Source organism: Silurus meridionalis, chromosome 17, assembly GCF_014805685.1.
Source record: "Silurus meridionalis isolate SWU-2019-XX chromosome 17, ASM1480568v1, whole genome shotgun sequence".
NCBI lineage: Eukaryota > Metazoa > Chordata > Actinopteri > Siluriformes > Siluridae > Silurus > Silurus meridionalis.
In genome coordinates this window covers 2,508,101-2,523,100 of record NC_060900.1, presented here as the reverse complement: position 1 = coordinate 2,523,100, position 15,000 = coordinate 2,508,101, and the positions used below count along the sequence as shown (strand labels likewise).

Sequence of the window (15,000 nt, the reverse complement as noted above, 5' to 3'; positions counted from 1 at the left end):
GATAAAAAAAAAATTTCAATCTCAAGCCTCGAAATAAAAATATAATAAATAGGATTTTAAAAACCTTAAAATTGTTTTAAAAAAATACAATTGTCAATTTTTAAAACAAAAAAATTATTTTCAAAGTAAAAAAGGATCAAGAAAGGATTGTCCCTATAACCTAAAAAAAAAATAAAAAATAAATAGGATATAATGAGTGGATTCTCTTTTAATATACTAGATAAACAAAATTTAAAAACCCTAAAAGTGTAGAAAAAATTATAATAAATACAAAAATAAATTTTTATGTAAAAAATAAAATAAAATTAATTAATTAAATAAGAAATACATACATAAAACAAACCAAATAAAACTGGATTATCTTACAGTAAATAAATAAAAAATAAATAATAAATAAATAAATAGGATTTTTAAAAACGCAAGATTTTCTAAAAAAAAAAAAAAAAAACGACATTTTAAAATAAATGATGAATCAAATTAAAATGACATTAAAAAAGAAAACTAAAGAAAGAGAAATCAGGAAAACTAACTCGAGTAGAGCGGATCAGGTGAAATGTCCATATTACACTCAGGTATCACAACTGATGATCACAGGGTTCACACTCAGTTGTGAGAGACTCGGAGTCCGAACACGTCTAACAGAGCGGAGAAAAAAAAAAAAGCGCTTAATAAAGCTGCTCATCCGAACGCAAAGCGTAAATCCCAGCCGAGTCGGAAAGTTTTCCTTCGGAAAATTTTAATTAAAAACTAGGAAGTGAGTTTCCTCCAGAGTGCAGAACACATGATGAAACCCAAAAAACAAAGCGTTTCCAGTAAGTGGAGGGCGACAAACATCGTGAAAATGCCAGAAATAGCTGGGTGACATAACAGCGTCTACACACACACACACACACACACACACACACACACACACCCTAAACAAGAAGCTAAGGAACGCCCGAAGTGTATTTGCACAAAATTTCTAACATCTTTATTACCCAGTGATGAACATCGTAATTAGCACCTGAACCGAACAACCTCCAAATCACCTGAATACTGTCCGTACATTTCTGTAGTATTTCAGACAATGCAAAATTTTTAGCATTCAATTAAATTAAATAAAAATTTAAAACGCTTATAATTGTTAATAACAAATACAAGAAAATATTAGGTTAATAAATATAAAAAAAAAATAATATTACTAATAAACACTTTATAATGGAAAATCCTAACCATTAATTAATGAATGAACAAAATCCCTAAAACTGCAAATGAATGACAAAAATAAGGAAAGAAGCAAAAATCCAAACTAAACTGGTCTCAATTTAAAATAAATAACAGATAAAAAAAATAACAAACACAAACACACTCACAGGGAGGTCGTAGCTTAGTAGTTGTTGGACTTGGATCAGAAGGTTGAGAGTTCAAATCCCCACCACACCAAGCTGCCATTCCTGGGCCCCTGAGCAAAGCCCTTAACCCTAAAGCTGCTCATTTGCATGAATGATAAATGTATGACTCTTTGGATAATAAGGGCATCTGCCAAAATGCCATAAATGTAAACACACACACACACACACACACACACACACACACACACACACACACACACACACACACACACACACAGTATATAAAAGACTCTTGATAAACCTGTTACACAATCCCGCTGTCCTCGTGCAAACTGACTGTACAAGAAACGATCCAAACCACAGACATAAGAAAATAAACTCCCTCGTGCACTAACGAGATTATAAATCGAAATTCTGGAGAATTGTCGTACTGAATCCTGCCTTTTTTTTGGACTCGTGTCCAGCTTCCAGCCGTGAGCACTTCTCTTCATTAACGTCCTCCACGGTGGGTCATCGGAATAAACGTGTCAAGTGAGAAACACTGCATCACGGTGGGTCGCGGCAGGGGGGCGGAGCCAGCCGTTTTACACAGTACGTCTCGAAACCAAATACCTAAAACCTGACCTTTCTGAAGGAATCTCTCCCAGCATGCTCGGAGTCAGGTTCATCCTCTCTACCAACCGCAGATGGAGAGAGTACGTTTTCTTAACAACTTACACCGGGAGATTCTTCGCATCCGACCTCGGATATTTACACAAGTGGAATATTTTCCACAGGAATGACACCATATGGACAAAAGTATTGGGACACTTGACTTTGCCAGCCATTCTTCTTTAGACTGTTACCACAACATTGGCACGTGACGACATTTCGAACCTCTTTGGATGAGAAAGTATGACGTTTCTCCTAGAAGAAATTGGGCGACCCAAACGTGTTCCAGTATGACAATGCCCCTGTGCACAAAGCCACCTCTATGAACATCATCTCTATCTCCTTTACATGGGTTGAAGTGCATCTTCTGCATAAAAGCTACAAACCCTATTGAACACCTTTGAGACGAATGGGAACCCGAGGCCTCCGCACCTTGTCACCATCAGCACCTGGCTTTACTAAGACCCTTATATATAAATGAGCACGAAAGTGTTGAAGTAACAAAAAATTTAATTAAAACGCGTCATAGTTGTTGCCTGAGCAATTACAGAAAAACAGAGCCATAATTTCAGACATAAAGAATTCGAGTAAATTATAGTAGAGTTTTACTCAAAATGTCTAGATGAACAAATGCAGAAGATCCAATCAGGTGATGATCGGACAACATCTGGAGGATCTGAAGTCACAATAATGGGAGTACGCATTGTTAGCATGTTGTTTCACCTTTTCAGGTGAACAACAACCTGTTGTTTCAGGTGGCGCTGGAAAAGAATTTGCTGCATTTTTAGCCTCAGGTCATGCAATAAGTGTACAAAATTGTTTCTGAAATACAGCTTTACTTCCCGTTTGGCTGCTTCGCCGGCAGATTTCGTTATAGAAACAAAAATAACTAGAAAACTCTGAAGATGACTCCTGTCCAATTTAACGACAATCAGACATTTGTTGGAGGTGCAGCGAAAAAAAAGTTTAAAGTTTTTTTTTTTTTTTTAAGTAAAAAGCCAACATTTTTCTAGCTCAGAAAAGTCTAAAGCAACATTTTCAGTATTCAACCATTGTATTTCCCCGCCCTTTATTACACCACAATACTGCATCATTACCATCTTATACACGGACACGTAACAGGCGAAGGAGATTCTAAACAATTCAAAAGATTCATTAAGGAGTCTACGATGTCGGAGTTCTGGAACAGTCCTGGGTAAAGAGAGAACAGCTTGAGAAACTGAGGACTTTGTGTGTTTCTCCTCAACGTGCCACAATGCGTTTTTTTGTTTGTGAAAGAAAAAAAAACTGAAACTGGATTGACTGATTTTTGGCAAAATTACGTCGCAATATTGGGGGGCGAACCTTAATAAAGAAAAATCCCCAAAACACCATGAGGAACATCTTTAGCAAAGCAGAAATCTTGAAGACCCAATATTATGAGACTGATCATAAAAAATGAACTAAAAAGATACAATGTTCAGACAAGTGTGTTATGACCTCCCATTCCACACTTAATCCCCATTTCTTCGATTCCTTAATCCCCATTTGCTTAAACCTCCACTTTTCTTGGAAGATGTCATCATCATGCTGGAACAGGTTTGGGTCTCCTAGTTCAAGTGAAGGGTAAATTTCAGCAATCTTTGTGGTAAAAGTTTCAGGAAAAAACAAATGTGGCTGGAAAAATCGGGTTGTCCAAATACTTTTGTCTATATTTAAAAAAAATAGGTGGTGAACTGCTTCACGCTTTCATTCCTGTTGATCCAAAGTCTTTTTGTTGTGCAAAAGGTGAAAAAAGTAAGGTGAAAAAAATGCATAAATAAAAATAAAGCAACATTTAATCGTGTAATCCGAAAAAGAATCCGGTTATTAGAGGAGAATCAGATCCTCGGCTGGAATCACGTGACCGAATCAGGCTCAGTGGCGTGTACAGTAGATTCCTCAGGCGTTTGGCCACAGATTTCACTGCACCATTCTTTCAACATGCCACTTTTTATTCGTCTTTAGTTGTGTGTAACGTCATCACTGCTTCCTACAAAGCAACAAAGCGATCGTGGAGAAACCTACAATTCTGTCTCCAAGCTTTGACTTAACTCTTTAGCGGAAAAAGTGCTGGTCCTGGAGACTCCATGAGAATCTTCTCAAAGAAGAAAAAAAATAAATAAAAATGTAAAACAAATAAAAAATGAAAAATAAAATAAAAGCGGCACCATGTTAACGACTTTACACGGTTCCGCTTTTATTTTATTTTTCATTTTGTATTTATTTAAAGTTTTGTATTTATTTTTTACTTTTTTTTTCTTCTTTGAGAAGATGCTCATGGAGTCTCCAGGACCAGCACAAAGGAGATGCTGTTACTATAGTAACGATTTTGCTGGATCACGTGTGGTAAATATTATAATGTCTTTATAAATAATGTGGAAAAAGTAATGCGAGAACTTATTATTTTAATCTGCATTACAATTTATTTAGTTTGCTGAAATACATTTCTTTATTGGTTCTGGCCAAAAGTCTCTAATCAGTGACTTCCAATTAACTAATTAAAACTTTTTAAATTAAAAAATTGAATTGTATTATTTATTATAATAAGAAAAAATATGAAAAGAAATAATACATTTGTGACCTCAGAAAACCGCATGATAAAAAGGTATCCTTATGAATATCTATGGAAGGCGTGGTGACATGACAAATGGCGACACGATTCCCAAACATGCATCAGGATATTTTTTTAATTTTTTTTTATGCGGCTTTGATTTTTTGAATTTTGCACAGTTTCAGGCTGCATTTTTAAATAGAATAGAATGAAGAACTCACGCTCGTGTGAGAGTTGTGCGTTTTCAGACACCGACTCGCTTCTCATTCTGTGCTCGGATTAACCTCGCCGAATAAATTCTAGTGAGTGTGTGTGTGTGTGTGTGTGTGTGTGTGTGTGTATGTGTGTGTGTGTGTGTGTATACACGCAGAAGAGTCATATTATAAACATGAGTGATTCATTAGACCACAAACATTTGTGGGAGTGTCTTTACATGCCTCAACAGCAGAGCGGAGAATACACACACACACACACACACACACACACACACACACACACACACACACACGGTATATCTGGGAGTGCCTAAAGTTGCTCGGATTGACAAATAAAGAAGGAGGGCAGAGAAACAAAAAGCAAAAGACAAACAGAGAGAAGAAGACACAGACAAGGAAAGACAGAGAGACAGAAAGACACACAGACAGTAAAAGTCAGAGACAAACACAGAGAAAGAGAGAGAGAGAGAGAGAGAGATGATGTGAGAAGTGTGGTCCGGTATCGTTACCCATCCGGAGCGGTGTTGGTTTTTGAGCTGAACGGTCTGCGATACGACACCAATGACATTAAAGTCACACACACTCGGCGACTTTCCCAAAATACTGACCAATTTCTCTGTTTGCCATCAGCTGCTTGCTCCTCCTGTCTGTATACACACATTATATATAATATATACACACGCGCGTGTGTGTGTATGTGTGCGCGCATGTGTGTAACCTCTAGGTATTTGATCCATCTTGCATCTGGATGCGACGTCACACGATTATGCAAAACTTCTCGGGACTCTCACTCAAATCATACACACTCCACCAGCCAGACACACACACCCACACACACACACACCCACACACACCACCTGGATAAGTAGGCCTGCTCAGAACACTTTTAACAGCTTTATAGTGCGATGATCAAGAACGCTTTAAAATTTAGTCTTTTTATTCAAAAATTAATTTATTTATATTATGAAAAGTTTTGTTTAAAAAAATCTGTAAGTATAAAAATAAAAAAAGGGAATAAATGACCTTTTGTAAACTGCCAAAAATAAAATGAGTGTCTCTTTTATTTTTATTTTTTTTTTACAATAAATGGAAAGATGTTTGCTTCCACGTTCGCTCTTCTTGTTTTGCTGAAACGGTGAGGGAAATGAGGTGAGGTGGTGTCGACTGAGGAGTATCGATTAGCTTGGTAATCTCACACACACAGACACACACCCACACCTACACCTACACCTACACCCACACCCACACACACACACACACACACACACACTCATGATGCCACTGAAAGTGACTCATTATGAGAACCCGTGTCCTGAACCTTAAAAAAACCCAAAGCTACGTTGCCTAATTGACCTGTTCAATGACGAGGTGACAAAAATGATCAACATCTGTTATAAACTCTTTACTCCTCCATTACAATGCTGGGGGGTGTGGTCTCGTGTCTCTCGATTGGGAGAAGAAGAAGAAATAATGAGGGAAAGGCAAGACATGAGGGACGCTTCACCTGTTCACCTTCACCTGTTTTACACACAAACACACACATACTATAGGAGCTCTATAGATGAAGGAAGTGCGCAAGAGCTGAAATGATCACTCGGTCTCTCACCTAGCTCACTTTAAAACACACACACACACACACACACACACACACACACACACACACACACACACACACACACACACACACAGACACACACAGAGACAACCTGTCAACTTCCTACTTCTAATTTCCAGAGACCACATTTTTGTTTCTATCATGGAAGAAAGTTCCAGTCAGATGCAGCTTTGGTCAGCTGGAAACATCAAACCAAAAGGTTCCTCTGTTCATGTGGAAGTTCCTCGTGTGGTTAGTAGAGAGTGGAAATTTATACTTTTGTTTGTGGCCAGTTGTGTAACCATCACATGAGAAAAATAAAGCTTTGAGTGCTTAGTGGCCACACCTTTTTCATCAAAAGGGCGAAAGTTCTTTTGAAAAAGTAGTGTTTTTCCTGTTTTATTGCTGTAATAGAAGCAAAAATGTGTGTGTTGGTGGTCTTTAAAATGTACTACTGAATTGTGGTCTGGGCTTTGGCTAGTTTCCTTCAAGACACCTATCTAGTGTAGCTTCAGCAGTAAAGTCATTGCCCTGAGGTCTCACACCTCTGGCAGACTGACACTGTGCTGTATTTGGAGTCATAGATCCTTCCTTTAATCCTGACTGGTTTTCCAGTACCTACTGATGAAAAGCATCCCCAAAGCGTGGTGCAGCCACCACCATGCTTCACTCTGCATTTACATTAATGCCATTTGGCAGACGATCTAATCCATAGAGCAACTGAGTAGTTAAAGACCTTGCAGAATGACCCAGCAGTGGCAGCTTGGTGTGACTGGGATTTGAACTCGTGACCATTGGATCCAAAGTCCAATGCCTTGGATATCTCATTGGTCTTCGTGTTTCTTGTGGTACTGCAGAACCAGACATCGTTCAGACCAGGTGCATTTATTACTCACGTCACAACATGTCTGATCATGTGACACTTCAATTGCATGTCAAGTTCGAATCTTAGCACCACCATGTTGTCACTGCTGGGCGCTTGAGCAAGGCCCTTAATCCTCAACTGCTTGTTTCAATGAGATAATAGTAAGTCATGATGCCTTAAATGTAGCTTGGGTGAAGGTTATGGCTTCGTGGTTACAGCAATGGACTTTGGATCTGAAGATCGCGAGTTCAAATCCTAGTCACTGCAAGGTGCCATACCTGGGCCCCTGAGCAAGGCCCTCAACCCCATAACTACTCAGTTGTATGAATGAGATAAAAAGTAAGTCTCGTTGGAAAAGGGCGTCCGCCAAATGCCATAAATGTAAATGTAGGTGAAACTTTTTCATCATTACACCTGTTGGGGCCAAACCTCTTTTACCAGGACTGTAAAAAATTGGGAAGTTCAAGGAAACTTATGCTGTATCTGAATAGTTTCTACAGTCCAAAGCACATGATGTCCGCCGAAAGAAACTTCCTCATGGTGAAAACTCCCTAATGTCAAACGCCCTCTGAAAACCATTTCACAACTCTGAGTAAATGTCATGGAGATGAGGTCTGATTATGGATCACTGATCTCATGACAGGACCTTCTGGTAATGATTCAGTTCCGATCACGAGCTTAACGTCGCCGCTCATCCCTTTCATCAGACGACCCGGCGCTCGGGGTGCGCCGTGCGAGCTGAAACGAGCCCTCGAAGCGATTTACACCTCAGCCCTAGGGTGTGCGATATTCACCTAAAGAAAAATGATATCGCAATATAACATGACCAATAAGTTTGAATTGATTTTCACCTTTTATGGCTATTTTGGTCAAATTCTCACATGAAGCTCCATCTGAAGTGGCATTTAGATGCGTTAACACACTGTTTAAGAGGGACGTGTAATCCTTCAACTTGTGGTTACAAACTTGTGGTCTCATAATATTAAATTCTCGTTTATTAAACTGTTGTACAAAATCACTTATCGTTTGAAACCTTGTTCTTTCTGGCTGCTCCTATTGGGATCGTCGGGGCTCCGTACTACTCTGTCCTCTACAGCTGCCTCTTTCAAACCAACCAAAGGGCATGTCTTCACCACATCCAGAAACCTGCTCCTTGGTCTTCCTTCTTTCCTCCTTCATTCCTTCTAAAGGCATTTTAATAGACTGAATCAAAAGAACTCGCTGTAAACGTGCACACGTGTTGAACTCTGGATTCTGATTAGTCAGAAGGGGGGAGTCTTTTTCTTCTATTGATTCATGTTCTGAAACGTCTGACTCGCCTGGTAATTGTGCAGTGATGTCGGTGTTGGGTGATGACAGGTTGAACCAGGACAACCTGTCAGGGCTTTCTTAAGGATACGGCTGCTCCTGGGCTCCACATCAGGGTGAAATGAGAAGCGGAAACGCGTGTCCTTTTTACAACCCCGGTGATAAGACAAGGAAAAATCGACTGCTGCATCTAAAACGATACACGTGTTGCCTTGTGCTGACCTCAAAACCACGTGTGAAAAAACGAATGAGACGGAAAGGCGATAATATCAAGGTCATGATGCAGCTCTGCGAGACGTTCTATCGCTATATTGATATCGTATCACTATGTAGCCCAGACCTGGCATCTGTAAGTAAATGTAATTTGTTACTGTATTTATTAGCTTTTTGTATTTAGTGTTTCCATTTCAAAATCAAACACACCACTTTTTTACTCAACTACGTTTTGCAAAATCAGTCGTTCCTTTTTTTTTATTTTATCAAACAAGCAGCCAATCAGGGTCGAGCGCTCGCTCTGTTTTGAATCCGCTTATCACCAACATTCAGTTCAACAGCAAGCAGAACATTTAGAGAGGAATAAACAATGAAGAAACTTCAGACTCAAACGAGCCACAACACCAGTTGAAAGGGAGGTTTTTTTTGGTTCATGATAATTGTAATAGAAATCAATCAGTGTTTGACTCATTAATATCATTCTATTAATAGATCAAGAATAATAGTGACGAACAGCCCTTAAGAAATGAAACATTGGTCTTTAAATCTGAAGGTTGTGAGTTCAAATCTCAGCCACACCAATCTGTATTTCCTGGATCCCTGAGCAAAGCCCTTAAACCCATAACTGCTCCGTTAAAAACAATTTATAGATTTTAACCCTTTAGCTCTCTGCCCTGTGATAAATCATGACCTCTAAATCTTCTCTTTTATGTGTTCTTAATAACTAAGGAAGCGCACAATAATTTTGCAGTAAGCGAAAACCGTGATCTAAAAGTATCGTATCGCGATGATCAGTGATGTATCGTGTCGCCTTGGCAACAGCATCCTATTTATTCCTCCGCATGCTCGTGCTACACATTCACGAGCCTTTATGAGCTACAGGCCTTAAAGACTGACAAACCTGTCAGACACCGTGTTTAATACCGCTATCGATATTTAATTACACAATTAAAAAGGCAGGTTTAATAAGTTGCCCATCGTGGCCTCACCTGTCCGAGGAGGAGAATAAAGGAGTGAAGGGAAGTTTTTCTTTCCCTCTCGCGGTGTATCTCACTTAAAACCCCGGCCACTGCTTTCACGTTCACCTGGAGGATTTTTTCACCGGAGCTCTCAGCCACAGGACCCAACGCACCAGACACACGCGCTCCCACAGGGGTTTCTTTCTTCCTTCCGTTTCTTCTTCTTCTCTAAGCTCTCGGTGCGAAGGCCAACGACGGCTAAAGAGGTGAACGTCTGCGCATGCTCCAATAAAACGTTCCGGCTTTTGGCCCCGCCCACCATCGTATCTGCGTAGAAGGGCGAGAGCCAATCGGATTGCCTCATAGCGTCGGCGCGTGCGACACGAGTACTTAAAGGGACTGGCGCCCACACAAACGTCATCAGGTTGCGCCGTCAAAAACTCGTTTTTTTTGCGTGTCGCGCCGGTTTGACTTTAAATCGTATTATTATTATTATTATTGGCATTACTATTATTATTATTATTATTATTAGCATTATTATCATCATCATCATCATCATCATCATCATCATCATCATAATAATATCGGGTCTGCCGCCTAGCGCCCGCGTCACGTCACTGCGTCATTACCTTAACCGACCTAAGTTACGTATGCAGATCGTGATCACGTGTACTGCGGTGTATTTGTGTGTTGTGGAAATAAAAAACAAAAATGATTGTGTTCGCACAGGCTGTCTGATTGTAATATATTATATATATATATATATATATATATATATATATATATATATATATATATATATATATATATATATAAATAAAACAATCACTTATTTTATAAATGCATGATATAAATAAATAAACGTAAAAGAGGCGAAATTAAAACCTTCAACGCAACACGCATTTCTTCACAACACCACTTTATGCCTCAGATATAAAAAAAAAACAATACTCCACTAAATAAAACTGCACCGAAAATGTTTTAATCACAAAACGTATTTTACTGATGCGCCAAGTATCAAAAAAAGCCAAAATCCAAACCAAAATCCGGCATGATGCACACATCCGGCAATTAAAACCGTCCGTGTGGAAACAAAGCAAAAGTTCTGCGAATATTTTTGTTTTCATGATCTATGTTGAATTTGGTTTCACTGATAATAAACATACATTTGAATAAAGCATCAATAATATAAATTATAATAATAATAATAATAATAATAATAATAATAATAATAATAATAATAATGAGAATAATGAGAATTCAAAACTAAACTACATATAGGGAGATGTATTTTAGGGGGTTGATCATTATTTAAAATCAATATGTACAAAACAAAAGGACCCAAGCTTGAATTAAAAACCATTATGTTGAATTTATATCCAGAATAAATATCCTGTTTATTGAACACTTACTGCATTACATCACTGGAACATTAAAAAGTCTTCCAGCCATAAGATATTTAATGACATAAAAAAATACACAATATTTTTTTTAATAGATTTCATTGTACTTGGAGGTTTATTTATTTATTTATGTATATATTGATTTTGCTGATTGATGTTTTTTTTAAAATATATTTTCATAAAGAATTTCTGTAGACCTGCTCTAATTTCAGTATAAACGGTATGAGTGAACTTTAGAGATGACTGAAGGCACACACACACACACACACACACACACACACACACACACATATATTGTGTTCACATTTATAACATTTTAATGAATAATTATTAGCCACCGTAGCAAAATAATCTTGAAAAGGAAATCAGAACACACATGTAGTACTTACAAATGTATTTTTGGTTTTTATTAACACTTCTATCTCCAGGGTGTGTGTGTGTGAGTGTTTGTGAAGTAAATTAATGACTAGAGGTTTCTTTCTTGTGAGGAAAAACATGTTTTTCTTGCTACACAGTCATTAAAATATAATTTAAGTGATTTATCCAAATACTTACTATAAAACCCTGTCATGTCATATACTCTATATATATGTGTGTGTGTGTGTGTGTGTGTGTGTATGTGTGTGTGTGTGTGTGTGTTTGTTCCTCCAGACATCGTTTTTAGGATCTGCAGAGTCACTAACTGTGATTTAAGCCCCCAGGCTGTGTACTGTGTGAGGATGATGCAACCTCATGACGTTCATGTCGAGTGATAAGAATGGGCCATGACGGAGCTGAGCTCACACGCACCTCAGGTAACGTCTTTACTTATTGTATTAAAGCTTGTGATTTAATATAATGTGTGTGTGTGTGTGTGTGTGTGTGTGTGTGTGTGTACACACATTAATATCACACGACAGAGCAATAACCAAGCAGCCTTCAGGGCACGCATGAGTGAGCGAGGGACCAAATGTGCACAGGAAATGATGCAATAGCAATAAAAATCAGTTCATTCTTCTGACTAAATGAGTGAAGTCTGGATGCCAGTTTACTGCTTCCTTTATTATGCAACGTTTTAGTATTTTTGCACTCAAGCAGCAAACAGGTTTTTCACTCTTTTCTGTACTAACAACACCTAGATCTGAATAAACATGAATTTGATACCTTTCTGCTCACCACACTTGTAAAGAGTAGTTATTTAAGTTTCAGCTCGAACCGTTTCTATTGTGCGTCTGTGTTCTCTGCTGTGTATGAGGTGGTAGCAAAAAGTTTCAAGATTAGTTCTGGTCACAAGAAAGTACTCGATTTATCTACGTTTACACACCACCTCCTGCAAAATAGTCCCCTTGCACAGTAATACAGCGCTCCCTGCGTTCTTCTGGAACGTGTCCTGGAAATCTTCTTTTCGAAGCGTGTCAAGCACATTCTATGATCTTCACAATGGTGTCAAAAAAACAGCTTCATCTTTAAGAATAGCGCGAAGTCTGCAGGAGCCAAATCTGGCAGATGGGGTGGAAGTGAGATCTTTTTGTTTCCGGCGAGAAATTTACGTGCCAGGGGGAGCTCGGTGACAGAACAACACTAGTCACACATCTCCCGGTGTACAAGAGACAACGTCGGTGCTCCCTGTGACTGTGCGTGCAGCCTTGTGCTGCCACCTGTTACAAAACTAGTCTTGAAACTTTTTTCATACCACATCGCCTGCACTGTAATTTGTTCAATAATTAAGAAATTACACTATACTACCTCATACTGATCACCATTCTTTAAGACTCCTGAGTAGGCCACGTCTCGAATTATTTTATGACCCTGCAGTGAATTATGAACGCTGTGAGGTCCCGCCGTCCTCCAAGCAGCTCCACGGGTCACTTTTTTTTACCGTCCTCTGTGGAACTGTAACAGATGAAGCTATGCATGAGCACACAAGAGCTGGGGAAAGTGTGGAAATGGACAGACTGGATGACAGAAGTGCTGAGTGAGAGGAAAGAAAAGACAAACAGGGTGGAGTTAAATGAGCCGGCTATGGACACACACACACACACACACACACACACACACACACACACGCTTAGCACAGCAGGCTTGAGTGTGGTTATCAATATGAAGTGCTCAAAAACCTTAAACACGTCTGCCTTATAATTACACAGCACACAAAAATACAGCAGGTGCAGTGCAGGTAACGTCTGCGTGGTGTAATGAGCACGTGCAGGCCGACGACTACACGCTACACGCTATACATATCCCTGTAAATATGCCATTGTGACTTACTGCATGGTCTACTGTATCTACGTACAGATAAAAACAGTAGTTAAGTATGTTTATAACACTCAAGCTGTTTGTATGGTTATCAGGAATGAAATGGAAGTGCTTCAACCAATCAGCAATATGAACTAAGTAAACAAACCAGTGACTGACTCAGTAAATTAATCACATAACTGGATCAGTAATCAAATGGATCAGTGATGCAACAGTGAATGGATCAGTAAATAGATCAGGAAATAAATGATCAAATAGTACAGCTAATGGATCAGTGAATAGAGAAGTCAATAGATCTCTGAATAGATCAGTGAAAATCAATGAAACGATCAGTGAATGGATCAGCAAATGAATCAGTGAATGGCATAGATCAGTCAGTAGATCAGTGAACAGATCAACAAATAGATCCATGAATGAGTCAGTGAAATAGAGCAGCGAAAAGATCAGTGAACATATCAGCTAATAGCTTATTAAATAGATCAATGACTAGATCAGCCAATAGATTAATACATAGATCAATTAAAAGATCAGCTAACAGATCAGTGAATTGTTCGACCAATGGATCCGTGAAAAGTTCAATGAATAGAGCACTGAATAGATCAGTAAAAACCGCTATAAAAAAGCAGTGAATAGATCATAAAATGAATCAGTGAATGGATCAGCAAATAGATCAGTAAATGGATCAGGGGATCAGTAAATAAATCACTGAATAGGTCAGCAAATTGATCAGAAAATAGACCAGTGAATAGATCAGCAAACTGATCAGTGAGTGGATCAGTGGATCAGTAAATAGATCAGTGAATGGGTCACTGAAAGGATCAGCAAATGGATCAGTGAGTGACTCAGTTAATGAATCAGTTGATGAATCAGTGAACCAATCTTTTTTAGCTAAGTGGGCCAAAAAAACTTCAGTGAAATATTCTGAATCCTTTTTACTCTAACTATCAATTAAAGATATTTATTGTAAAGTTCTTAGTGAGACCTGAGCTTTGATTCGCTGTTATGCACAATATCTTTTTTGGATGTTGAAGTTTTTTAAAACTCCATATGAAGTTTTTAAGATCATTACACAATATCCAGTCATCACCATAACGCTGCGCATGAAGTCGCATTAAGAGAAGTGCATTCTTTATTCGTCATAACAACAGAGGAAATCTTTTTATCAAATAACCAGAATAAATAATATGATCACATTTATACTGCTGCATGGATGGGTACCAACTACAACTCAATTAGATGAAGAACATGAAGTTCTTCTCGCAATTCCTCACCGACATCCCTGAATGTATTCTAAATAATGCTTAATAAAGTGTCAAATATTTTTCCACTATAACAGGGCCCACTTTTTTATTGTTTTTAAATTACAGAAGAAAAAAAGCCCAACCGTGGGCAGATATGTACCGTAGATGCCTTGTTGATGATCAGTGCAATAAAGATTTGAGCAGAAACGCTAAGGTACGCTGGGTCACGCTATACATACGAGTCCCGTAGTGGTGTGTCGTCTGGTAGAGAGAAGTCTACTGGCCCACAGAACAAAAAAAAAAAAGAAGGAAATGTACAACTTCGTCATTCTCAGTGCAGGCAAACCACGAAAATCACACAGCGTTTTCAATGAGCATGCTTAAGTTTGATATATTTTTTTTACTTCGTCTGT

The 15,000-nt window shown here is 38.5% G+C and overlaps 2 protein-coding genes and 1 long non-coding RNA gene across 7 annotated transcripts in view; 1 reads left to right on the top strand and 2 right to left on the bottom strand.

The window, feature by feature from the left end:
- slc23a2 (solute carrier family 23 member 2) overlaps positions 1–9,957 on the bottom strand; it is a 26,776-nt gene extending 16,819 nt beyond the window's left edge. The window contains exon 1 of the mRNA XM_046872228.1: positions 9,739–9,957. The gene's annotated coding sequence lies outside the window, so the exon portion shown is untranslated. The remainder of the gene's footprint in view (positions 1–9,738) is intronic.
- On the top strand, positions 9,898–12,012 carry LOC124400417. The gene is made up of 2 exons (XR_006928382.1): positions 9,898–9,974; positions 11,763–12,012. It is a non-coding gene; the product is annotated as an uncharacterized LOC124400417 (long non-coding RNA).
- Positions 12,013–14,457: 2,445 nt separating this feature from the next.
- The window catches only part of kcnip3a (Kv channel interacting protein 3a, calsenilin), a 53,671-nt gene continuing 53,128 nt past the window's right edge, over positions 14,458–15,000 (bottom strand). For all 5 annotated transcript variants that reach the window (XM_046872231.1, XM_046872230.1, XM_046872232.1 and 2 more), the window contains one exon: positions 14,458–15,000. This exon is cut by the window's right edge and continues 568 nt beyond it. The gene's annotated coding sequence lies outside the window, so the exon portion shown is untranslated.